General features: G+C 43.1%; 1 long non-coding RNA gene across 4 annotated transcripts in view; it reads left to right on the forward strand.

Annotated features, from left to right (window-relative positions):
- Positions 1 to 27800, forward strand: part of LOC121929984 — a 47483-nt gene that overhangs the window by 5402 nt on the left and 14281 nt on the right. For 3 of the 4 annotated variants that reach the window (XR_006103789.1, XR_006103793.1, XR_006103787.1), the window contains exon 3: positions 17484 to 17623. This is a non-coding gene — a long non-coding RNA (uncharacterized LOC121929984). Of the gene's footprint in view, positions 1 to 17483; positions 17624 to 23313; positions 26439 to 27800 lie in introns of all 4 variants that reach the window. The other variant, XR_006103792.1, reaches the window with a different exon arrangement.

Consider the following 27800-nt stretch of genomic DNA (forward strand, 5'->3'; position numbering starts at 1 on the left):
ACCCCACTGGTTGACCTTGGGCAGGCACTTCTCTCAGCCTCAGGATGGCAGTGGCCACCCCCTTAAAGAAACTTGCTAAGAAACCCCCATGATAGATTTGCTTTAGGATTGCCATAAGTTGGAATGACTTGAAGGTAGGGTTGCCATATCCCGCCCCCGGCGGGACAGTCCCGGTTTGGGCGGTGCCGTCGGTCCCGGTCGCGGTTTTGGCGCCCAAACCGGGACGGCCCCGCCCATCGCAACCCCCGTGGCCCCCGCAGCGGCTCCCAAGGCCTTGCTGAGGTGGGGAAGGCTCTCCGCGGTTGGAGCTCCAGCCGCGGAGACGCTCCCATCCGGGCCCCAGCGAGCCTTTGAGGCGCCTCGCGGTCGGAGCTCCGGCCGCGGGGGCCTCAAGGCCTCCACGAGGCAGGGAGGAGGGAGGCCGCTTCCCACTGCATCGCCCGCCGCGATAGGAAAAGCCTCCGCCTCTTTCCGGCCTGGGAGCCGGCCTAGGCTCCCCTCTCAGGCCGGGAGGAGGGGAGGGAGAGCCCGGCACCGCGGCAATCGCTGCGATGCCAAGCTTTCCCCCCGCCCTTCCCGGCTGAGAGCCAGCCTAGGCTTCTCCTCAGGCCGGGAGGAGGAGTAGGCCGCTCCCACCGGGCGATCTCCCGCGATGAGGACAGCCTCGCCCTTTCCCGGCCTGGGAGCGGTCCTAGCTCCCTCTCAGGCCCGGGAGGGGGGAGGAAGCCCGCACACACCCGGCCAATCGCCGCGATTGCCAAGTTCCCCCGCCCTTCCGGCCTGAGAGCCAGCCTCGGCTTCTCTCAGCCGGGAGGAGGGGAGGAAGCCCGGCACCGCGGTGAATCGACGCGATGCCAAGCTTCCCCCCGCCCTTCCCGGCCTGAGCCGGCATAGGCTCCCTCTCAGGCCGGGAGGAGGGGGAGGAAGCCCGGCCACCGCGGCGATCGCCGCGATGCACAGTTCCCCGCCCCTTCCGGCCTGAGGAGGCCGGCTAGCCTCCCTCTCAGGCCGGGAGGAGGGGGAGGAAGCCCCGGCAGCGGCAATCGCCGATGCCAAGCTTCCCCGGCGCCCTTCAGGCCTGAGAGCCGGCCCTAGCCTCCCATCTCAGCCGGGGGAGGGGGAGGAAGCTGGCACCGCGGCGATCGCTGCGATGCCAAGCTTCCCCGTCGCCTTCCGCCTGGGAGCCGGCCTAGGCTTCCTCCAGGCCGGGAGGAGGGGGAGGCTGCTTGGCAACCGTGCAATCGCAGCCGATTCCAAGCGGCCCCCGTTCCTCCTCCCGGCTTGGGAGCCGGCCTAGGCGTCCTCCGAAGCCGGGAGAGGGGAGGGGACATGGTTGAAAATGTAGGACTTAATTCTAGCCAATTTTTTTAAAAAAGTCTACATTTTCAAACCTGCGGCTCTAAATTTTTTTATTATTATTATTATTATTATTATTATTATTATTATTATTATTATTACATTGTCTATTTTTTATCCCTCAAGTTTATTTGCTTTTTCCCATTTCTTTTTGTATTGTTCAATTGTTTTCCCATTTATAAGCATCATCAGTTTTTCCACTGTAGCTAAGTCATTTAATTTTACTATCCATTCTTTGATTGGAGGGGCATTTTTATTCTTCCAATATTGTGCGTAGTTTAATTGTGCTGCTGTAATCATATTTAAAAGAATGCTGATCTCATCTTGATGAAATTTGTCTTTTAAATCATCTGTGATATTTAGTAAAAACAATTCTAGGCTCATCTTAAATTTCATCTGTAATGTATCTGATATAGTTTTGTAGACATTTTTCAAGAATTTCTCTTTCTCTATTACAATAGAGAATATATGGCAAAATGTCCCATTTGAATCTCTTTCTTTGATAAAATTACTAGCTTGGTAGATGAAGGGAATGCTGTGGATATCATATATCTTGATTTCAGTAAGGCTTTTGACAAAGTTTCCCATGACATTCTTGTTAACAAGCTTATAAAATGTGGGATAGACAAGGCAACTGTTACATGAATTTGTAATTGGTTGACTGACCGAACGCAAAGGGTGCTCAACAATGGCTCCTTTTCATCCTGGAGAGAAGTGACCAGTGGGGTCCCACAGGGCTCTGTCCTGGGCCCAGTGCTATTCAACATCTTTATCAATGACTTGGATGACAGAATTGGAAGCATTCTTATCAAATTTGCAGATGACACCAAATTAGGAGGAGTAGCTAACACTCCAGAGGACAGGATCAACATTCAAGATGACCTGAATAAACTAGAAAGTTGGGCCACAGCTAACAAAATGAACTTCAACAGGGAGAAATGCAAGGTACTGCACTTAGGGCGGAAAAATAAAATGCACAGATATAGGATGGGAGACACATGGCTGAACGAGACTATGTGTGAAAGGGATCTGGGAGTCCAAGTAGACCACAAGCTGAACATGAGTCAACAGTGTGATGCGGCAGCTAAAAAGGCCAATGCAATTTTAGGCTGCATCAGTAAGAGTATCATATCTAGATCAAGGGAAGTAATAGTGCCACTCTATTCTGCTTTGGTCAGGCCCCACCTGGAATATTGTGTCCAGTTCTGGGTGCCACAATTCAAAAAGGGTGTTGAAAAACTGGAACGTGTCCAAAGGAGGGCAAGTAAAATGATGAAAGGTCTAGAAACCATGTCCTTTGAGGAACGACTTAAGGAGCTGGGGATGTTTAGCCTGGAGAAGAGAAGGTTAAGAGGTGATATGATAGCCCTGTTTAAATACTTGAAGGGATGCCATACTGAGGAGGGAGCTGACTTGTTTTCACTTGCTCCAGAGACTAGGACCCAGAGCAATGGATGCAAGCTACAAGAAAAGAGATTCCACCTCAACATTGGGAAGAACTTCCTGACAGTAAGGGCTATCTGACAGTGGGAACAAACTCCCTCGGAGTGTAGTGGAGTCTCCTTCCTTGGAGGTCTTTAAACAGAGGCTAGATGGCCATCTGTCGGAGATGATTTGATTTGGATTCCTGCATAGCAGGGGGTTGGACTGGATGGCCCTTGCGGTCTCTTCCAACTCTATTATTCTATGGTTTCCCACATTTCCAACAATTGTTTTTGTACTTATTCTGAAACCTCACTAATTTTGATGGAGTCATGTACTGTACCATCTAAAGAATACATTGTAATAGTTCTCTTTAAGATTGTTACATTTAGCAAACTTTAGATTATACCTCCAGACCCTTTGCCCCTTCTTAAAGGTATTTGCTTCCCTATGTTCTGCATCCATTTTACTATATTTGTTTTGATTGTCTCTTCATGCAGTTCTATATTCAATAAGATCTTGTAGATCTTCATTATCATATGCTTTTCTCCTTCCCTTGGAGTCTTTTTTTCTAGTACTTTTACTTCATTTTCTATTCCTTGGGTTGTGATAGCTTAACTTTTGTAGCTTTGAAGGCTTCTACACTTCTACCTTTTTAAGAAATAATTTAAAAAAACCACCCTGAGATTGTCAGCACCATTCTGTGGTTGCAGTTACGTTACCAGTTCTTGAATTTGTACAGAGTCATTACTCAAAAGATGCATAGCGTGACTGTCATATACATTAATTTTGCCAGGGCAATTGGTCTATTGCATTGGGGGAGGGGGAATTAAAAATGGATGTGAATCATTATATGTGTCCAGAAATGGTTGGGCTAGCATGGCTTTGTAGACCATATCAAATGAGTGACTCTTGTTGTATGCCTTCAAATCGTTTCCAGTTTATGGCAACTCTGGGGTGACTCTGTCACAGGATTTTCTTGGCAAGATTTGTTCAGAGAAGGTTTACCATTGTCTTCCCCTGAGGCTGAGAGCATGTGACTTGCTCAAGGTCACCCAATGGGTTTCATGACCGAACAGGGAATCAAACCTTGGTCTCCAGAGTCATAGTACAACACTCAAAGCACTATGCCACGCTGGCTCTCAGTGACTCACCCAGATATAAACCACCTCAAAATGACTGAGGCATGTAAATAGTGTGTTATCTCTCTGTCTTTTATTTAAGAGTGGCTACAACTTTCAAGAGAACATATAGAATTAGTCCCAGAATATTGGGAAAGAAGCCCAAGTGAATCATGGGAGCCAAGCAGAGTTACTAGTGTGTGGGAAAAAAGCTACCTGTGCTTGAACATAATAAGGGAGTATGTAATAATAATTACTGTTATTGTAATAAGGGCTGGGTGACTATCTGAGAAAAAGGTGTCTGGCAATAACCTTGGCTTGGTTTGTTTTCATCTGTGAGTAAAATAGTAGTTATGTACATATGGCAATAATATCCAGAACAGAACACTGGCAGTGCACCAACTATGCACCATTCTGTTCAGGCGTATGTAGGTTAAGCCAAACAATTAATTGAATTTGGCATACACCCTGACCCTTTGCTGTGTTGACAGTCTGCAGCAGAGGCTAGGATCCAGTTCTAGGCTCCCAGGACTGCCACAAGGACATAATTCAAAAGTTATTTCTTTCTGCAGAGCTAGAAACAAGCCTCAACCCCACACCAGAGAAGCATCAAGCACTGGATTTGCTATGCTAAGACCAGGTTACAAGTACCCATGCCCTAGGTTCTTAACTGGTGCAGTGTGCCTCCCAGGGGGGCATGACAGTTTCTCAAGACCCCCCTCTCAGTGCTGATTAGCTCACCCTCCAGAGAGAGGAGGTGCTTGGAATGCTTTTTCAGCACCCCTTTCAGTGTCAGACCATGTAGCAGGGAATATGAGAGGAAGAGAAGGAAGTGAGTGTCAGGGTATGGTGGGGAGAGTGGGGCTTGTGTAAGTGTGGCGGTTGTTTGGGAGGAGGTTGGAGCAAAGGTCACTGCTCCTCCATTCCTCTGCCAGCCATTTACTGAAGCCGGCTGCTGTGTGTACCTTCACAGAACAGCCAGCTTTGGTAAGTGGTTGGCCTCTTCCCCAGGCATTTATGTTTCTGGACAAATGGTTGGAACAATGGTCACTATCTGCCCCAATGATTTTTCCCAACATGCAAACCTTTTGGGGGTCTGCTGGAGCTGTTGGCAGAATGACAAAGAGAGGCGACTTTCTTTACCATCACAGCAGCAGAGCCACCAGACTCGGAAGGCAGCCCAGTCCCACCAACAGCTGCTGTTGGCAGTGGGCTGATTCTGCTACCTTTTCCAGGTCTAGGAGACCTGTTGGCCAGGTGGTCAAGAGAATAACTATGAAAGGGCTTATGCCATTTGTGGTTCCCTACATTTGTGAAACTGGATCCTCAACTCTGGCAACTTGATGTCACCAAAAACAAAGTTGCTCTTCATAATATAACTTCTTATTTTAGTAAACTTTGTGCTCAGAAACAAGCACATGCATCACATCAAATATAAACATTATGTTGAGTTGGATACTGAATTTATTGAAATAAACATATTCTAATTTGAATGATATTTAGTTCAAGAATATTAATATGAGTATATATAAACATGTGAATGAAAATACGCACACACAAAATACAAAAATATTTTTATTCATATACTAGGTCAAAGGTAGACGTAAAGAGGGGCCCAGGGGAGAAAGGTTTGAGCAAACTGTATATTCAGCCTTCATATTCTACAATTTGTTTGTTCATTTCACTTATTCTATATCCCTTTTGGGGGAGGGATTTCTAAACCTTTTAAGAAAAAGTGGTTTTGTTTTTTTTAGGATTCTAAGAAATTATTTTTAAAAGAAAGAAACTAAAGTATCAAGTCTTATGTCTTTGGCTTTAGGTTGTGGAGAAACTACGGATAGTTTAATATTGTTATCTTATTCTACACTGATGGTTTACATTTAGACCTCTCTCTGCAGTTTCTGCTTCCATTCCCATTTTTATTACTTTACAGTGTTATTAAGAACCATTTAAATTCTTAATATTGCAAAGGAAAGTATATTAATTTAGTTCCACACGGCCGCTGCCATTACGACGTCACAACCGCGCTGCATCACATCGTCACGCCGCGCCAGGGCGCATAGTGCGCCCCTTCCTTTTGCCATTTGCATCGCTGGGTGCAGCCTTCAGACGGCTGCACCCAGCGACGCAGAGGAGAAAGGGGCCACGTGGCCCCTTTCTCCTCCTCCCCACTGCCGCGGGGTGTCCTTGGGGCTTGAAGCCCCAAGGACACCCCTTTCCAGGCTGCAGGGAAGGGACCTTTTGCTGCTTTCCCGCAGCCTGGAAAGTGGCGGATCGGGGCCTCAGTGGCTGCCGCTCTGGCCGTTGAGGCCCCGATCTGGCAGGGAAAGGGGCGGGTGCAGGCCGCCGCTTTTCGGCGGTCTGTAACCCACCTTTGTGGGGAAAAAAAGAAGCAACCATGGAAAGAGGAAAAATAAGGGTTGTACTGTTTCACCCCATGTATCCCAAAACTACTAGAGCCTGCCAGGTGCTTAACATCTTACGTACCCTGTTTCTGCAGTCCCAGGCAGGCAGTATCAGTGACACCATAATGTTTATCAGGCCTATGCATGGCTGTTGGGCTGCATTTGGTTTTGCGAGTCAAAGCTTGTGAAGGCTTGTACTGTAGCTGAAACACAGTAAGTTTTCACTGCATTCTTTGTGATCACTTTTTAAAAAAAAGAAGCACAGAGGTCACTGAATTTGTACAATACAAAATTGAAGGAGATTGCTGCAAGCATCTCTATTCCAGTTTCTAACTAGTGCCTTTGAAAAGTTGAGACTTTTCTTGTTGTTATATCTTGGCTTGCAGCATGCTGGATACTCATCACTGGAGAGACAGGTCCATGTGACATTCCTTTGCCCTCATGGTGAGCCCCCATCACTGAGGTGAAAAGGAAGCCCATATGCACTGTTGAAGTATATGCAGACACACTATATATGGCTTCCAGCGTATGCGGAAGCCGTACGACAATTAAAGAAATGGTGCACATTCTGTTGTTAGCAATGGAGTGCAAGCATATGTGGGGAACCACATCTCAAGACAGTCCCTCCCCCTTCTGGCCATGTAGCACTGGGAAAAGAATAAGAATATGACTATGGCCCTTATCACACAAGGGTTTTGCAGCTCAGATCCGGAGTCACTCCTGGTCCAACCTTGGCGGATTCACGTTAAAACATGATCTATTATCACACGTGATTGCTTTCTATGGCGGGTCATTACGAGGAGGATCCACAGTCAGTCCAAAGTGACTCCTCATTTTTATGAATTCGGTAACAAGCTAAATTGGTCTGGTGTGAAATGCAACTTTGCTTCCATCCTGGTACACCCCCCCCCCCAAACCTCCAAAGTCCCACATTTCCCATGATGCAGCACTGCAATTTTACTCCATTTGCTTTTGGTACTCCATCTGCTTCCATTGCTGCCAAGGCGGAAATGCCACTGGGGAAAGGGCAGAGAGCTACTGGGGAATGAATGTATTCATTTTTTAACATGGACAGAGCTGAGTGTGAGCAGTGGGTGCTGGTTTGAATGCAAAATGGACTCCAGAGCCATAGAAGAGGCTGCTAGTTAGGATGAAAAAACGGACTCCAAAGCCCATGGAAAAGGCTCCTGGTTAGGATGAAAAAACGGACTCTAAAGCCCATAGAAAAGACTGCTGGTTTGAATGCAAAAATGGACTCCAAAGTCTATAGAAAGAATGCTGGATGTTTCAGGGAGGAATGGAGGACTGTCAAGGAGGGCATGTTTGGATGATGCTGGGAGGGTTTTGGGGGCTGGCAAGGATAGCACATTCAGATGTTTCAGGGGGAATAAAATAGAAGGGAAGAGGAAATGTGAAGCTGTCATTCACGTGAAACTGGAACCAGGAAGTGGCCCCCTTCTTCATCCCAGAAGTGCAAAGGTTCTTGATGCATTCATACCCCCACTGAGCATGCGCAAGGGTGCCAGTTCGAATCGTTGAATCTGCATGGTATGTACTGGTGTGGTAATTCAATGTGCACTGGCTCTGCTTTGCCTCAGTAATGACCACAGTTTCATTCTTCACGTGTGATAATTCATCACGTGAATTGCCTTGGAGTCGAATTGACTCTGCTTCTCCTTCACTTTGGATTGTCTCTGGATTTGAGTTCCAGTCTCACGTGTGATAAGGGCCATTGTATTTGAGTCAAAGCTGGGAAAGCAGAAGGTGGGACAGCAATTCCCCAAATTCCCCCATATTTACTGGAAGATTCTGTAAGTTGGAGTCACTAGTACTTTCTCCAAGCTCTGGCTGGGATGCACATGGATAATTACTGCCACTGAACAAAAGATACCAAATAATAGTGTTTCACATAAACATCTTATTTGTTTTATAATACGTAATGGTGATAGGTTTGTCAGGCCAACCTGAAGGTGCAAAAAAGTTATTGTGCTTTTGAAACTTACTGTGCCTTAATCAGTCAATGCTGGCACAGAGTTCATAGAGTGTGCATGATGATGTTGTGTCACAAGTTGCAGACCTGCGTATTGACTGTTTTGCTCTTACAGAGAGAGTGTGAGGCTGAGAAAAACGTTAGTCTCCATCCCAGAAGAGAGGCAGAGAAGTGAAAAAAACTATAATCATAGACAAAATGGATTTGTGTCTGGAATGGTCAACCCCAGACTTTAAGAGAGTTCTGTATTTGGGGAAATTGCATTAAAAAGGGATATTTCACCAGATGCAGCTTTTCCTAACATGTTGCTTCAGTGCTTGGAAATTCCATCTGGTAGTATATTTTCCTTCTCTACAACACGGAAAAACAAACTAGCAGTCTTTGCATATTTTTTATTTTATTTTATTTATCTGCTGCCCTTCTCCAAGCTTAGGATCCTAGACAGCTTATAAAGGTTAAAAACAAGGTAAGCTAAAAACCTGATAATAAAAAAGTTTGAAAATACAGTCGGCCCTCCGTTTTCACAGGGGATCTGTTCCAGACCCTCCTGCGAAAATGGAGGCTCACGCATATTCAAGCCTCATAGGTGCGCGGCCCAAGTGTGTGTGAGACAGGCGTTTGTGCCATAGGAAATAGTGGAGGTCGCCCCTCCGTGGGTATTTGAGGGCACAGATCTGAGATCCATGAGTTAGGAGTGGCAACTGTGCAATTAAACAAATCATCACATTAAAACACTATTACATTTTAATAGTATAAAATTATTTTTAAAACAATCAGCAAGTTAAGAATGCGGCAGGCTGATAATAAAACTCTCTCTAAACCAATGAATAATTAAAAGTCTTTCTGAATAAAAACATCTTTACCTTTTGGGAAAAGGAGAGCAGAGAGGTGGTTAGCCTAGCAGCCCATGAAAGAAAATCCCACAGGCTGGGAGCAGCCACTGAGAAAACTCTCTCCTGAGCCCTCACCAGATGGGCTTGTGATGGTGGTAAAAGCAAGAGAAAGCCCACCTCCACTGATCTTAAAAGTTAGCCAGGTTCATATAGGGGGATACAATCTTTTAGATTGATCTGGACCTAAGCCATATTGGGCTTTATAGGCTACAACCAAGATTTTGAATTGCACCTAGAAATAAACTGGTAGCCAGTGCAGCTGTTTCAGCAGGGAACTTAGATGTTCTCTGCAACTGGCTCCAGTCATCATTCTGACCATAGCATTTTGGACCTGCTGAAATTCCTGAACAGTTTCCAAAGGCAATTTGATGTTCAAAGAGATTGTAATCCAGGCATGTGTCACTGTAGCCAGGTCTGACATCTCAAGGAACATGCACACTAAAAGCATCTCAGGAAGTAAACTGAAGTCTACGAAAGCTCATGCTGCCAACTTCTTTCTTTCAGTCTCAAAGGTGCTACAAGATCTCTACTGATTCTACAGACTAACACCGCTATAACTTTGAATTCTGGCATACTAGTTTTAACTATGCAAATAGTCACTGAATCATGAGCCTCAAGGTGTGAGCCTGAGATTTCAGGGGAAGCGTAACCCCATCCAGCACAGGATAAATCCCTCTTCCCCAACTTGCTTTTAAACTGACCAGGAGAGTACGAAAGTGGTAATTTTCTCAGAATTCCATGTTTTCAAAAAGAAGGTGGCAAGAGAGCAGGTGATTCTGTTAAGGTGCTTTACCTTTCTTAAGAATAACAAGCAAGTGTCACTGAAGGGAAGTTGCAGAATGAAGTCTTCACAAGCTTGATAGATCACAAGCTGGAGATGCTGCCTGTCAAGTTAAAGACTCACAAGCCACAGAAGAGGATGTAGCTTCCATCCCTCTTGCTCCATTTTTCCATTGACCTGGTCCCCTTTCTGCTGTGAGTCCTTCTTGATCTAGCAAGCAGGATGCTATGCAGTGAGACTGGGGTATAGAGCAGGGGTCGGCAACTCCCGGCCCGTAGGCCTGATGCGGCCCGTGGAGGCAGTAGGACCGGCCCCAGCGTGGTTCTGCTGCCGCCGCCGCCGCCGCCTCCACCTCCTCCTCTGCCCCAGGCCGTGTGGCCCTCCTCTTCCTCCACCACGCGGAGGAGGAAGAGGAGGGCCGCGCAGCCTGGAGCAGAGGAGGCAAAGGGGGAAGCCCCGCGCCGCCCTCCCTGCCTCCCTGCGGGGCCCGCGCTGCCCTCCCTGCCTCCCCGTGCGGTGGAGGAGGAGGAGGAGGGCCACGCGGCCTGGGGCACAGGAAGCAAAGGGGGAAGCCCCATGCCGCCCTCCCCACATGGGCCCGCTCTGCCCTCCCTGCCTCCCCGTGCGGGCCCGAGCTGCCATCCCTGCCTCCCAGTGCCGTCCACCTTCTTCTCCTCTGCCTCCTCCGCCCCACCCCCAGGCCATGCGGCGCATGGAGGAGGGGGGAGGAGAAGAAGGAAGAGGAGGAAGAGGAGGAGGGGGCAGCAGGAGGAGGAAGAGAAGGTGAGGGCAGCAGAAGGAGGAGGAGGTGGTGAGTGGCCAGAGGCCTCAAGGTTTTTTAAATTTTATTTTGCATGGTTTAATTGCTAACAAGTCTCTCTTGCTTTGACAATGATAGTATGATGATGATGATGATTATATGACTCAGCTTGAGAGGCATGCAGGCACTGTTTCTGAAGCTGAGAGAGTGTCACCTTCCAAAGTGTGTTTCGTGTGCTTTTAATGCTAACAAGTCTCCCTTGCTTTGACAATGATAGTGTGATGATGATGATGATGACGACGATGATGATGATAATGATATGAGTCAGCTTCAGAAGCATGCACACACTGTTTCTGAATCCAAGAGAGTGTGACTTTCCAAAGTGCCTTTTCTGTGTGCTTTTGGTTCTTTGATGGTGATATTGATATCAGAAAGCCTCTGAGGCAAGGCCAATGTAAATTGCTGTGATTTTTACAAACTCATGCGCAGTGAAGAAAAACCAATGTCCCTTGACCAAGTACACACTTTTGAGAAGTACACTTGGTGCAAGAACGGTGAAACCACCTTGACATGTTCAATATGCATAGCCATGTTAAACCATGCTAAGTGTTAAACCTAAGGGGTTTGGTTATGGAATAAGCCTCTGAAATATGCAAGAGGCCATGTTAAGTAAAGCCATGTGAAATGCACAAATGTGCTGTTGTGTGTGTTTTGGAATGTAGGTTGGGGGTATTTGGCCAGAAAGGGACTGAGGAGGAGAGGGCAGGCAAACGCCTCCTCCTCCCTGCGGGGCTTCGGTGGAAGCTCCGCCTCCGGTGTGCGGCCCCGCCCCCGGAGGGTGGAAGCTCCACCCCCCCCGGCTTCGGCCCCCCAACTTGTCTGAGGGACAGCAACCCGGCCCCTGGCTCAAAAAGGTTGCCTACCCCTGTCTTAAGTGCTGCATAATTCACTGACTGTATTGCTGTAAGATAACTGGCTTGAGCACTTGTGGATCTAGGGGAGCAAATAACAGTATCAATAAGATTTAGCATTGTCTAAACAAGCTAATTAAACATAGTCAGGTGTCCTTTGATCCACAGAAGTGTGTTAGTCAGGAAGGGCACATTTTCTTTGCTGCAAAGCAGTTGCCAGGTGAAGCTACTGATAAGCATGTTACAAATCTGTCTGAAGAAAGGTGAGTCAAGTCAGTTAAACAGAGGCTGCTGAACTCTGTGTGGTATAATTGATAACTAAGACAAAATGAGGTTATGATAAGCAAGAACAAGGAAAATTGTGTTTTGTACAGCTTGCACACCTCCCCCCCCCAATAGCTGATTATTAGATATTTAAAGTCTTTTGAAGCAGACTAATAAGATTTGCAAGAATGACTCACAGATCATACAAGATAGGTCAGGTCTAACCTGTTTGGCCTCTCTTTCTCTTACTCAATGATATGTTGAAAAGCAGTGACAAGAGCTCTCTCTCTCTCTCTCTCACTCTGAGCTTGAAAAGCTATTTAATAACTTCTGATTCACAGAGTTAATTGCAGATATTCCAGCTTCACAATAGACAATTGTTTGCAGTAGAATTTTGGTTTGGACTTCCTTCTGCAGGTCACAGTTGGGTGCTTGTTTCATTTCCCATTTGCTCAGAAATAAACCTCAAACACCTGTGAATAGTAGTGCTGTTTAAGTTTAGTTTTTAAGTGAAGTGGAGACTTCCACTGTTTTGAAACTTCTCCATGTGCTTATTGGGAGAACACTTGCACTTTCATAATGGCAGAAGGCTATTAAACTCTTGATTTAAAGCAAGGGTGGGAATCTTAGGCCTTCCTAGAATGTTGCCCACCCTGATCTGCAGGGAAAGGCTTTGCTGTAATCTATAAAGTACATGCTGATTTTCTTCTAGAATTCTTTGGTGCACTCCATTAATCATCGTATGTTTGCAGTGTGGTCCCTAGTATCTCTAGGGACCACACTGCTTGCACCTCTGGGATTTCTCTCTCCATATACGATTGGAATCTGTGCTGTAGAATTTTGAGCATAATTTTGCTTTTGCTATAGTTACTGCAGTCTTGTGTGTTTCCTTTTTGGTGGATGGGAAGGTACGGTATATTGAACATTTTTAGTCTGTTGGCCATCTTTTTGTTTTCCATATCTGTTGGCATATTTTAGTCACCACTTTGGGTTGATTCTGTCTGTATGGACAGTAGCACTTCATTTGGATTATCATCTGTTCCTGGTGATTTACTCTTCCGAATTTCTCTTAGTGCATCTTCCATCTTGCTTTCTAGAACCTGGGGTTGCTTTTCATATGGCTCTTCATTCCATGTGTCATTTATTTTATGACCACTTTTATATAGCTCTTCTGTGTATTGCTTCCACGTTAAGCAAATAAAAATAATGACCATGGAGGATTTACGTAAATTAAGTCTAGATAACAAAGAAATAAAGCTAAAGGTTTTCCCTTGACATGAATGTCTAGTTGTAACCAATTGTAGGGGTGGTGCTCATCTTCTTTACTAAACCAAAGAGCCAGCGTTGTCTGAGGACAGCTGTGGTGGTCATGTGGCCAGCATGACTGCACCAAATGCTGTTACCTTCCCACTAAAGTGGTAACTATTTATCTACTTGCATTTGTATGCTTTTGAACTGCTAGGGTGGCAGAAGCTTGGACTAGTGAAGGGAGCTCACTCCATCACATGGTACTTGGGCCTTGAACTGCCAACTTTCCGACCTTATAGAATCATAGAATAATAGAATTGGAAGAGACCGCAAGGGCCATCCAGTCCAACCCCCTGCCATGCAGGAAATCCAAATCAAAGCATCCCTGACAGATGGCCATCCAGCCTCTGTTTAAAGACCCCTAAGGAAGGAAACTCCACTACACTCCGAGGGAGTGTGTTCCACTATCGAACAGCCCTTACTGTCAGGAAGTTCTTCCTAATGCTGAGATGGAATCTCTTTTGCTGTAGCTTGCATCCATTGTTCAGGGTCCTAGTCTCTGGAGCAGCAGAAAACAAGCTTGCTCCCTCCTCAATATGACATCCCTTCAAATATTTAAACAGGGCTATCATATCACCTCTTACCCTTCTCTTCTCCAGGCTGAATATCTCCAGCTCCCTTACGCATTCCTCATAGGGCATGGTTTCCAGACCCTTCACCATTTTAGTCGCTGTCCTTTGGAAGTGCTCCAGTTTCTCTGCCTCCTTTTTAAATTGTGGTGCCCAGAACTGGACACAATGTTCCAAGTGGGACCTGACCAAAGCAGAATATAGTGGCACTATTACTTCCCTTGATCTAGACATTATACTTTTATTGATGCAGCCTAAAATTGCATTGGCCTTTTTATCTGCTGTGTTGCACTGTTGACTCCTGTTCAACTTGTGGTCTACTTGGACTCCCAGATCCCTTTCACATGTAGTTTCATTCAGCCAAGTGTCGCCCATCCTATACCTGTGCATTTCATTTTTCCACCTTAAGTGCAGTACCTTACATTTCTCTGTGTTGAATTTCATTTTGTTAGCTTTGGCCCAGCTTTCTAGTCTATTCAGGTCATTTTGAATTTTGATCCTGTCCTCTGGAGTGTTAGCTACTCCTCCTAATTTAGTGTTATCTGCAAATTTGATAAGTATGTCCCCAATTTTGTCCTCCAAGCAATTGATAAAGATGTTGACTAGCACTGGGCCCTGGACAGAGCCCTGTGGGACCCCACTGGTCACTTCTCTCCAGAATGAAAAGGAGCCATTGTTGAGCACCCTTTGGGTTCGGCCGGTCAACCAATTATAAATCCATGTAACAGTTGCCTTGTCTAGTCCACAATTTACAACCTTGTTTTCAAGAATGTCATGGGGAACTTTGTCAAAGGCCTTACTGAAATCAAGATATATTATATCCACAGCATTCCCTTCATCTATCAAGCTGATTGTCAAAATTGGCATCTTAACCATTAAGCTACCACATCCCAAAGAAATAGAAATAGTCAAAAGACTCCCCATACCTTGGACCAATCATTGACCAGAATGGAGAGTGCAGTTGAGAAATCAGAAGAAATCAGGAATGGGAAGGGCAGCTATGAAATAACTAGACAAAATTCTAAAGTGCAAAGATATAAAGCTGAACAATAAAGATAGTCCAAACCATTCTATTTCCCACCACCATGTACAGATGTGAGAGCTGGTTGGTGAAGAAAGCAGATATAAAAAATATCAACTCATTTGAAATGTGCTGGAGAAGAGTGCTGAGGATACTGTGGACAGCCAGAAAGTCAAACAAATGACCAGAGCTCTCCCTGGCCTGGGCTTTCCCTGGAAGCCAAGATGACCAAACTTAGGCTGCCATACTTCAGTCACGTAATGAGAAGACACAACTCACTGGAAAAGACAATAATGCTAGGAAAGCTGGAGGGTGGAAGAAAGACAAGAAGGCCACATTTTGGATGGCTTTATTCAATCAAGAAAGTCACAGCCCTGAGTCTACAGGACCTGAATAGAGCAGTAGAGGACAAGGGGGATTGGAGGTGTCTCACTCATGAGGTCGCCATGATTCAAATCCAGCCAAAGGCACTTAACAACAACAAACAACAAAAAAATAGATGGTGAAGAAATTGAAATAATTGAAGTTTCCCCATAGCTTGGCTCAATTATTGATTGGAATGGAGATTCCAGTCAAGGAATCGGAAGGCTAGAACTTGGAAGGGAAGCTATAAAGAACTAGACAAGACCCCAAACTGCACTAAATATTAAAGTTAGGATTGCCAATACCATTGTACTTCCCATCACTATGTACGGTTGTAAGAGCTGGCCAATGCAGAAAGCTGACAGGAAGAAAATCAACTCATTTGAGATGTTTTTCCAGTTAAAAGTTCTGAGGATATTGTCGATTGATTTTAAAAATTCAGACAAATGAGCCCTAGAACAAATCAGTACTGAACTAAATATTAAAGTTAGCATTGTCAGTACAATTGTACTTCCCATTGTGATGTATGGTTGTGAGAGCTGGGCAGTGCAGAAAGCTGATAGGAAGAAAATCAACTCATTTGAGATGTGATTCCAGAGAAGAGTTGAGGATATTGCCGACTGATTAAAACAGGGGTAGGCAACCCTTTTGAGCCGGGGGCCGGGTAGCTGTCCCTCAGACAACAGGGGGGGCGAAGTCAAAAAATAAATAATTAAATAATTTTTTAAAAAATTAAATAAATAAATAAACCGGGACAAATGTAGGACAAAATTTTCAGATGGAGGGCACTTTTTAAATAAAAAATGGAGGACACGTGAAAAAATTTGCTGATTTTTTAAAAAAATGTTAAGATAAATGCATGTTTCTAAGGCTTCTATAGACAATCGCCCCACAAAGGCCCCAGCAGCAATCGGCGGCAGGACCGGGCTGGGGCCGGTCCCAAGGCCTTGCCGGGCCGCATCCGGCCCGCGGGCCGCAGGTTGCCTACACCTGGATTAAAACATTGGGTCCTAGAACAAATCAAGCCTAAAATGAATTGAAGATGCCATATTTTGGCCATATCCTGAGAGGCCATGATTCACTAGAGAAGATAATAATGCTTGGCAAAGTAGAAGGCAGAAGAAAAAAAAGAAGGCTACATTCCAGATGGATAGATTAAATCAAGGAAGCCACAGTCCTAAGTCTGCAAGACCTGAGCAGAGCTGTCAAGCATAGGTTGTCCAAGAAATGTCTCATTCATAGGGTTGCCAAAGTCAGGGTCTAGCTGAGGTCAGTTATTACAGGTAATAACAAGTTCATCCTACCCATCTTCCAAATGGCCCAAATTTCAGTGTTCCCCTTCAACCCCTTTATTCACACAGCACTCCTGGAACATGGGTTAGGGTAAGAAGAAATAACTATCCTGAATTAATGCAACATGCTTTCTAGTAAAGCAAAGATTTGAAGGAAGGTCTTTCTAATCTAATGCAACAGCTAGCTTTCTATTACCAATGAAAGGGGGATTTTTTTTATGTTTAAGTTTCAAAAATATTTGGGAAGGGGCATGCAGTGATGGTAGACTGCAGTGGGACCCTTATGAACTTACCTCTGTTCTGGATCCTCCTTTTGACTTTAAGCAGATACACCAATTTAAAGTTAAAAACAGGCAGAAACCCATTCCCAGCTGGATCCTTGTGTTGGGTTGCTTGTGGGGTTCTTTTTGAAAATGATCTAGAACCCTTCAGCTGGTCAAAACAAAGGTCAGCAAAACCGTTAATTAGGATTGGATGATACTTCTATGTGAGCTACACAGAGCAGTCTTAAATGTTAGAACTGACAACTCTGATTTTATCATATTGCCCACCATTTTCGATATTTCCTAACATTTGGTCACCTCTTGATTTTCATTTTTATACATGATAGAAACATATATTTTTAAAAAGATATATAAAAATAACCCTAGACATATATTTCAATATGATTCTAGGGCATCTATGCAGTTATAGACCTCCTTTTAAGTGTTGTTTGGCTCTATTAGTGTTCCCCCATGCACATGGTTGCAGTTATAATGCCCCATGCATAGGAATATGATTTGTACAAGAAGAAGACCAATTAATCAAGTAAGAGAGTGTATTACCTTTTACTAAATAAAAGTGGTTCAATCAATAATTTGCACAGTGAAGGAAGGGAGCAAATTAGTGATTCTCATTGATTCTCCTGCAACTTCTCTAAAACATCATTAGAGGGTCAAGGGGCTTTCTGGAACAGTGTGTGATGTGGTGCTTGAATCTGTAGGAGGAAGTGAAATTACTACTTAGCACACTTTCTTCCTTTCTCTAGTGCAAAAACACCTGGAGGACCAAAGTTTTGAACCCACTGCACTAGTGCAAAGGCTTGACTGGATCCATGTCCCATCTGTATGGGAAGAGCCCTCATTCCCAGAAGGGCATTTATAACTGAGCAAGAAGAAGAAGGTGAAGGTGAGCAGTTACTAATTTATTAATGTTGCACAGCAAAAGAAAGATGTTTAGGTTATGTGGCCATAAAGTAAATTTCAGGGGGACTTTCACCAGCTATAAACAGCATGACAAGTCAGGATGTGGCTAACAGTACTGTTCTTTCCATTATAAACTTGAGTTTTATTTCAAAAGTATTCACTTCTCTCTTCAATTTCCCTTTTTAGAAGTGAAACCTGAGTTCATGCTGCCACATTTAAATACCCCAGTCAGAGGTCATCAAATTATGTACACTTGATGTCATTTTGTGTGGGGAGAATGTCTTAGAATAGATTATGTAGCAATATGAGAGCCTGCTTTTTACAGAATGATAGACTGAAATATGCTTAATTCAAGGCTAATACCTGCAACATGACTTGAAGACAATATTTTAAAGAGATTTTAAAAATTATAAATATATAACAAGAACTCAAGGCTAACACCTGCCATATGATTTCAAGATTATACTGTAAGGATTTTAAAAATTATACATATATACCAAGAAACAGTAACATGTACAACAGTACAACTGTTAATTTATAAAAACCCCATAATTTGATAGGGTTTTGTTAGGCAAAGAGTATTCAGAGGTGGGTTTACTGGTTCCTTCCTCTGAAATATAACCTACAACAAGTGGTATTCATTGGTGGTTTCCCATCCAATTGCTAACCAGGGCTGTTCCTGCTTAGCTTCCAATATCTGACAGGATCTGGTACCTTTTATGCAGTGGTTCTCAAGACTTTTTACTCTTGTGACCGCCCTTCACATCTACATGTGGATGTTGTGCTCTCCCCCCCCACTCAACATAGTATATGAATAAAAATATTTTCATAGAATCATAGACTCGTAGAGTTGGAAGAGACCACAAGGGCCATCCAGTCCAACCCCCTGCCATGCAGGAAATCCAAATCAAAGCATACTCGACAAATGGCCATCCAACCTCTGTTTAAAGACTTCCAAGGAAGGAGACTCCACCACTCTCCGAGGAAGGAGTGTGTTCCACTGTCAAACAGCCCTTACTGTCAGGAAGTTCCTCCTAATGTTGAGGTGGAATCTCTTTTGCTGTAGCTTGCACTGTGTCCTGTTCTCTGGAGCAGCAGAAAACAAGTTAGCTCCCTCCCCAATATGACATCCCTTCAAGTATTTAAACAGGGCTATCATATCATCTCTTAATCTTCTTTTCTCCAGGCTAAACATCCCCAGCTCCCTAAGTCATTCCTTATAGGACATGGTTTCCAGACCCTTCACCATCTTAGTCGCCCTCCTTTGGACACATGGCTCCGGTTTTTCAACATCCTTTTTAAATTGTGGTGCCCAGAACTGGACACAATATTCCAGTTGGGGCCTGACGAAAGCAGAATATAGTGGCACTGTTACTTCTCTTGATCTAGACACCATACTTTTATTGATGCAGCCTAAAATTGCATTGGCCTTTTTAGCTGCCGCATCACACTGTTGACTCATGTTCAACTTGTGGTCTACTTGGACTCCTAGATCCCTTTCACATGTAGTCTCGTTTTGTTTGCTTAGTGTGCATATTTTCATTTGCACATTTATGTACATTCATGTTTTAACATTTTATATGGGAATAACATTGCTCAAATTAGAAGTTCTATTCAAATAAATTCAGTCCTTGACATATGTGTAAATTTTTCACATACTGTCGCATACAGCTCTGCACTCATATGCACCAGTGCTCACAGATATATACACACTCAATCATGCTCTTTCATTCTTTCTTTCACTCATACACATACTCATTTATTCTCTCTCTCACACACAGAGTCACACAGAAACATTCATTCCTCTTGTGTTCTCTTCCCTCAAGTGAAGACAGCTACTCCATATGCCCTCCTTCCTTTCTCTTCCTCTCCAGGACAGAAAAGCAGAGAGTGTGTCTTGGGGGCAGGGGGGATTAAGGTCTCCAAGTCCCATGCCCCCTTGATCAACTCTCGAGCCCCCCCCCCATTCTTGCTCCATTGTTTGACAACCAATGCCTTTAGAATATTTTGGTTAAACTCAGCCTAATTATTTTTTTTAAAAGACATATAATATTAATCACTTTAAAGGCTGGTCTGAAAAAGATCACATTATACTTTCTGGGTGTATTAATAACCAGAGTTTGGCACATGCTGTCCTATATATGCCTTATTGTAATCAGTATCACTGGTCTATATCTGTGGGAGAGATCACTGTTAGCCTTTAGGGTAAGGCACTATCAGTGATCTCTTTCCCTCAATGCCATCGTCCCCAACTACAATTGTTCTTCCTCCTCTTTCTCATCATTGCCCCACTTGTTTGACAGGTAGAGGAAGCCAATAAACAAATAGTAACATTTCCTGCAAGAGCCAGTGTGGCGTAGTGCTTTGAGCATTGGAGTACGACTCTGAAGACCAGGGTTTGATTCCTGTCCAACCATGAAACCTTGGGCAAGTCACATGCTCTCAGCCTCTGGGGAAGACAACAGCAAACTTCCTCTGAACAAATCTTGCCATGAAAACCCCGTGACAGGCTTCACCATCAGAAATGTCAGAAATGACTTGAGGGCACAGAACATATGCACACACACAACATTTACTGCTTCTGCATTTTATTCACCACCATCACCACTCATTTCCCGGCAGCTTCTTTTTGCGTCACAGTTGTGACGCACGAGTGCGCAAATGGCGCACTCGTGATGTCGTAAGCGCAGGGGGACATGCAGATGCTAAGCGTCCAGCATGTCAAAATGGCGGTGCCCATGTGTATAGGAAGCCGCCATTTTGTATGTGCTTGGCACGTACTAGGGTTAGGGCGTCCGGAAAGGATGCCCTTTCGTAACCCTAGTACGTGCCGAGCACATACTATTGGCGCGTCTGGGACGTGCCTATATTAGTTTTTTAAAAACACACTTTATTTAAAATTACGTTAAAGACAGAAAATACATGGTTGACATTATAAATGATTCCCCACAAAAAAAATCTGTGAAGATTAATCAGGCAGAAATGGAAAGCTGTTTCCATCCAGAGGTTAAATATTACTACATGAAGGTAAATTGTATTGATGTTTGCTGAAACTTGTTTCCAGGGAAATATTGTGTAAGGTGGTGACACAGCCCAAGAATTATGAATAACCTGAAACCATATGTACTCTTATGTGTATTTGTAGCTTCAAGTTGCCTATAGATTTAGGGCAACTCCATGAATTTCACAGGATTCTCTTAGGCAAAATCCTCCTCCTCCAGGAGCAGGTTTGCTATTGCCTTCCTCTGAATATAACCAAAAGTACTTGGTATTCCTTGGCTGTTCCTCATCCAAGTACTAACTAGGCCTGACCTTGCTTAGCTTCCAGGATCAGATGGGATCTAGTGCCTTCAGGTTATTTAGGCCCTATATTGTAAATTCTTACATGAACAGAGGGTGGGGAACTAAAAATGATAATGCTGTGAGTCTTTTGAATATTTTATTTTCAGTGACTAATGCAGCAGCCATCTTATATCTTGTTTTGATTTAACTTTGGGGGAAAAACATTTTTCTGTTGTGTGCCTTCAAGTCATTTCTGATTTATGACAACCCTAAGGAAAACCTATTATGGGCTTTTCTTGACAAGATTTGTTCAGAAGAGGTTTGTCATTGCCTTCTTCTGGGGCTGAGAGAATGTTATTTGCCTAAGGTCATCCAGTAGGTTTTCATGTCTGAGCAGGGATTTGAACTGGTCTCCAGAATTGTAGTCCAACATTCAAACCAGAACAATATAAATCTTTCCTTTTGTGATCCTGAGTGCTTTCTTAATATGACATAAAAAGCTGTTATTACTGTATTTTACCTTTAGGGAAACATATAACAGGTTGGACCCAGATGTAGGAGATTACTACACACACCTTTTAAGCCACAATTACAGTAATGAAATAGTGGCTTTAGCAGTACATATCACATGACATTGCCTTTAGACCATAGCTGCAGTGTATGCTAAGAGTGGTTAGGGCATCCTTTTTCATTGACAGGGGAAACCTACCAATAGCTGCCAATCAGGCAGGAGTCACAGGACTCCACAAGTGTGAAATGTTATTACCGGGACAATTGTGAGATCCCGTGGTGTCACAGTCTCCTCTCTCCCCTTGTCCCCCCTCCCCATCGCTATTCCCAACCAGTATGATTCGGTTTTGGGGAAGATTTTCTTTCTTTTCTGTTTTAAACTTAAACCACATTGCCAGAATTGCAGAACTGCATTAAAAATATCTAAAATAAAGTAAAATAAAATGAAAGGTATGCTGGGTAGGATATAGGGAGGGAAGGAGTTAAGGGGAAGTTAGGAAGAGGGCACAATGGCAGCAGCAGCCCCAGTCACATGATTTTGAAGACGTGCAATAATGGCTGCTCACAAAATGGTATGTTTGCGTTTTCCTTCATTTGCACGATTGCGTCGAGAACAGGGCTTGTATGATAAAGTCCAGAGTCGCATTTAAAATAGACTTGCTGAAATCACTGTGACTAAAATTAGTAATGATTAACTTAAGTATCACTGATTTACATGTGTCTACTTGAAGTATGACTAAATCTGAATCCATCCCAGTAACTGGGCTTTAAGGACAATCTGGCTGAGTAGTTTAAATATTTGTAATTTTTCTTTCTCCATACATTTGTGATGCCTATCTCTGTAAAATGCTATTGTGAGATCCTTCTGTGACTATTGTGGCAATTTTTAAAACAGACCTAATGGAAAATACGTAAAGTTGCTTTTTTCAGAAAATGTTTAGCACACTAAATCATCAGTAACCTTGGCAATGCCAAGTTATGTGTATGTTTTGCTATCGAAGAGTAACACACTTGTCCTTTTAAAAAGCCAGTATGTTTCTGGTCTAAATTCAAGGTGCTGAGGATGACAATTAAAGCCCTAAATGCCTTGAGACATTGTTGCTTTAAGGAGAGACTCTCTTTTGTCAGGTCATGACTATCCCAGGAAATTTCAGGGCCAAAACCTGAGATAAAGAGACAACTTATTATTATTATATATGAGAAAGGTGCAATCACTAGGGCAATGTTATTACACAGAGTATACTATTCAGATAAAAAAGGCCAAGTCTCAGTCTTAATAAAGAATTTTTAACGATTGCTCTCACCCTGAGATTCCTCCCCCTGTGCAATGAAGAAGATGGCACCAGCATTGAGATTCAGAGAAACCTATCCTATGTAAACCTGCTTGAGGACTGAAATCTGCAGGAAAGGTCTCCTTCTGTGTGCCAGCAATGTGGTCAAATAACTTGTGAGGATCTGGGAGGAGGCCTTCTCAGCTGTGGTGCCCGAAGTGTGTAATACCTTGCTATGGAGGCTCTGTTGGTGCCTACATTGGCCTCATTTTGACACCAAGTAAAAACACAGCTATAGAAGTCTTTGGGCCCAACTGATTTGTTCCAAAATGTCCATGCACATGGCTTTAAACTGTTTTAGCTTTGTAAAACCTATTTTAAATTGTTACATTGTTTAGTATGTTTTACATTTTAAAAATTCTTTTTAAATTGTTTTAACATCAAAAATAAACAAATATACTGTTCAGATCAGTTTCACTTTGAGATCTTATAGTATAGTGTGGATTATAATTATTTTAATTTTAAAATATAACTAAATAGTTCACAGTGGTGTCCACCCACAATATCAGCTTGTGTTACGATATGTCTGTTCTATCTTTTCCCCTTGAAGGTGATACATTAAATGAAGAGAGTCCTCAAGAGGAAGTATGAATGGGCTCCATTTGCTTTCTTAAAACTTCTCTGAGACATTACAAAGGATGGCAGGTGCCCTCAGACCTGCAGAACACCAGAGAGAGAGAGAGAGAGAAGGACTGTGTTCACCACAGTGGGATGTGTTTTCAGTTTTTCTCACCATGTCTTTTTGAGGGTTTATTGGATCCTATTAGTGTAACTCCAGTTTCTCTGCCAAAGAACCCTTGTTTTGAAGGGACCTATAGGACTTGGGTTGAAACACTAAATTTTAAGATGTGATCCAAATATTTTATTCCCTCTATAGTCTCCTCAATCACTCTTGCCCTTTGAATTCCTTTGAGCAACCAAAATTTCATTAGAACTTTTCATGTTCTCAGACTAAACCCTTCAATCCCTTACTGTGATGGTTCCCAACTTGCTGGTCATCAAGTTTTGAACCAGCATTCATCATCATTGGGCATGTTGTCTGGGACATGGGGTGATTGAGGGGATCTACGTTTGGATAGCACTGCCTTACTACAGCTCCTAGGGACCAAATCATCAGGCAACCTAAAGGAGAATAGACTGCCAAAGTATACAGTCCTTTAGCCTCTAACGTTCACTGCATATAAAAAGGTGCCATTCTACCATGGTTATAAGCAACAAGGATTGCTCTTCCCCTGTTAGTCACAAATATGAGATGATGAACATTAGGACCTTCAGGACCGTGAACCAGAGGAGGAGACAGGATCATAGTGCTATCTTTGACAATGCCAACACTTGTTCTTTGTGGTAGTTTGCTGTGAGGCAAATACTCTGGTTAGCAACTTGAGACAAAACAACAACAGCACAAAATGGTATTTATTGTCTTTCTGGCACAGCAGATATTCTTTGCTTTGAAGGACTGTCGGTTGTGAAGCAGATACTTTGGTCAGCAACTTTGAGCCAAAGAAACAAGGGAGTATTTGTTGTTCACCTAAAGCAATGCTTGCTCTCCTAGTTAAAGAATTACAGGACTTTACCTGTTCTTATTCTCTTCCAGTGCAAGGAGCAAAGGGCTTAATAGTCTGCCTGGCTTGTGTCAGATTGCAATTAAAGGGGCACATTCAAGAAACGTGAATGGCTTTCTTTTAGATCTCCATCCAAAGACTCTTAACTCTAAAAGAATTCCAGGGTGCTCTTTTAATTAAAGAAGAAAACAAACCATAAATCTTTCACAGCCGAACTTTTATCAAAGCTATTGAATTGGCACTGCATGAGTTTCCTTGAAATAACAAACGTCTGGTATATCATTCATGAGTACTCTTGGCTATAAAAGACCCACAGCCATTTCTATCAAGACATGGTAAAGTCTTTGGGGCAAACATAGTGGGAAGGTGTGGAGAAGTCCATTTGAATCCCACATTTTAAAACCTCTATTTTTCTTTTAAAGAGAGAGAAAGAGATATGCATACAGTACATTGTTGTCATACTCACCCATTCAAGATCCTGGATTTAAAAAAAAATCTGAGGGAGGCCCATTTTAGCTAGATTCTTTGCTTCTTAGATCTCCCTTCAGGCCTGAGCTAGTTGGCAGAATTCATTTCATATATATATATATATATATATTTTAAAAAACCTCCTACTGATGTATTTTCTTGCACAATTAACCAGAAGGTTGTATCTTCCATACTTGGCTCTTTCTGGATCCAGAGTTTAGGTGTAAATAATAGCAATTTCTTCATGACTCTCTGACTACAGTTTAAGAGAATGATATCTCTAGTTTCTTAAAATCATTCCCCCTTCTTGTGATTTTTTTCCTTTTTGGTCCTTAAGTGTCACATACCATGATATCTACACGACTATGAGGAATTCTGTGTATCCACTGATGGCCACACTTTTTTGCTTTGGAATCCATCAATCTGTTTTAAATAGAACATTCCTTGCATTAAAGTTGTGATGGGCACAGTCCCTTTTTAAAAAGAATCTGAAGTGCACCTTTCATCTCATTGCATCCTGGGTCAGTGCCAGATTCTTTCTCATTTTGTTAGTGATCACATAAGGCAATCCCACCTGCCACCATGTCCCTTTTGCCATGCATAGGAATAGCTGAAAACAAAGAGGAAGGACACAATAGAAGAATATATTTGTTGTGGTGCAATGGGTTGAGAGGTCCGCATTTTAGTATCCAATGAGGCATGAAACTCAGTGATCTCTCATTTACCCTCTCTCCCAGCCTACCCTACTTTACAAGATCATTGCAAAGATATTGGGGGAGTTGAAAAACTAATTAAAAAGACCTTGAGTTGGTTGAAGAAAAGATATGCTGTACATGAAACAAGCAAAAAAATAAATGCTAGATTGTGATATTCCTGTTCAGCTAAAACATTTCTGACATGCCACGCTGATTACTTAAAATGTAGTTTTATGATACCTCTGTACTGATCTTTTTAGCAGGTATCTACTCATCATGTCTTCTTAAACATCCATTGTGTTATTGCCAGCTGAACTAATGTATGTACATTGCCTTCACACCTTGCTATTTTTCTCTCATTCCTTTGTTGCTTTCTCCTGTGCTGGGTTTTTGATTGTGAGCCCCTCAAGTCACAAGGGAAGGGGCTGTCTATGTTACTCTATAAAGCATCAGGTGTTATTTTAACTAGGTTGATGGGGTGGATGATGATAAAATTATTGTTATTCTCTGACCAGGTGACAAAACTCACTTCTCCTGCAAATATCTTGCTTGCAATGTGGGCCTAACCAAGGCAGCAGGACAATAGTGTTGTGATAGTAATTGACTGTATGATAAGAATCATAGTAGCCTAGTCATCCTATTTTATTGTATTGTATGGTTCTTGTGTTTTAAATGGTTGTCCTAGGACAGAAGGGAGAAATATGTTAAATAAATATTGTACCTGTGAGTATATCCAGCTGTAGGGCCTTTGCAAAGTCTTTTCTGACAGTAGCACTGCCAGTATAAGCCTTTTTTCCCCCAAATCTGGAGCTTTGTTCAGCAGCTCTTCCAAACTCTTCAGTCCTTATGACTCTCTTTAAAAGCTGGTACTCAGCATTGCTCTAATCTATAACTCTGGGCTGGATGAGACTTGTAATCTCAGGAGTGAGGCTGAAATTGGGTCTAATGGGGTGAGTAGAAGCTGCCTAGCAGTTGTTTATAATTATCCCCTGGAAACAACATTGACAAAGATTGCTTTTTCTCTTCATTCTAGCAACCTCTTGCACCTTGTCTGAGTCACCTTAAAGTAAAGTTCAAATCACTGTCATCAATTTCAACCACTTTTAGTTTGAGATGAGACAAGTGAGATCTAAACAAGGTTGTTACAGAAGAATACACTTCTGAGGTTACTATGCACCTTGGTCAGAAGCATTCTTCAGATTTTTTTTTATTGCATCTGGCTTGGGAATGTGAAGTGTTTGTTTAAGCTGTAATTAATGTAGTAGTTCCACCACAACCAAGGTTCTGCCAAACATGCAGGGTTTCTTTTAAACCCAAACATCCCTTGTTTTAATGATGGACGTATTGTTTTTAAATTGAAAACCAGGGATGAGAGATGGTAACTTCCCTCTCAAATCACTCATGATTGTATGTGTGAACAAGGATCCAAACTTTGGTTTCTAACTTGAGTATTAAGCATTTCAGCTGCTAATCCATAGTGATATGATAAAACTGTCTGTCTCTTAAAGGGTGTTTTGCTTTCATTTGGACAGTGCACAAGAATCTCATTGGTTATAGTCCTAGGATCTGCTGGTTCAGCTCTTCCAACACGTCATTCTGTTAGGATGCCTACTGACCTGGTTAATCTCTAGCTCTTCACATCTGACTTTAGCTTGTAAATGATTTATCAATTGGCCCAGATCCCTGTTTGCTCAAGGAGGTGTGTTGTGACCTCTGGCATTCCTTGTGTACAAAGATGCAAACTGCATCTTTGATTATGACCTTTGGTGCAACAAGCAAGAGGCCATCTCATAGTAAGGTCTAGAAGTGAAAGTGGACATGAGGACCCTTGGGCATTAACTCTATTAATGTTCATGGGCATTTGCACTATGAACAGGATAGAAGGAGTAATTGTGCAGTACCAGTCTTGGACAGAAGTAGTTTTTCAGTTACTGTGTCTCGAATAAGCATAATGGCTGATATTTCTGACCCACAGAAACCATACAGAATAATGTATATACTGCCTTGTATAGATTAACAGTAATCATCTTCATAAAATTTGGGGTGTTGGCATACCCGATATCCCCATTGTCAATTCCTGGAAAGATCATCAGGCCTTTGTTACATTGCAAAACAGCACCTAATACCCCTTGAGGCTAGGATCTCAGATATAAATATCAGTCTCAAACCTAACCTTGGCAAATATACTGTGCACAGAGAGACTGTGAAGTCGAAGGCTTTCATGGCCAGCATCCATAGTTTCTTGTGGGTTTTTCGGGCTATGTGGCCATGTTCTGTGGCCACATAGCCCCAAAACCCCCACAAAAAACCGA

The sequence above is a fragment of the Sceloporus undulatus genome, chromosome 1 (genome assembly GCF_019175285.1).
Source record: "Sceloporus undulatus isolate JIND9_A2432 ecotype Alabama chromosome 1, SceUnd_v1.1, whole genome shotgun sequence".
Classification (NCBI taxonomy): Eukaryota; Metazoa; Chordata; class Lepidosauria; order Squamata; family Phrynosomatidae; genus Sceloporus; species Sceloporus undulatus.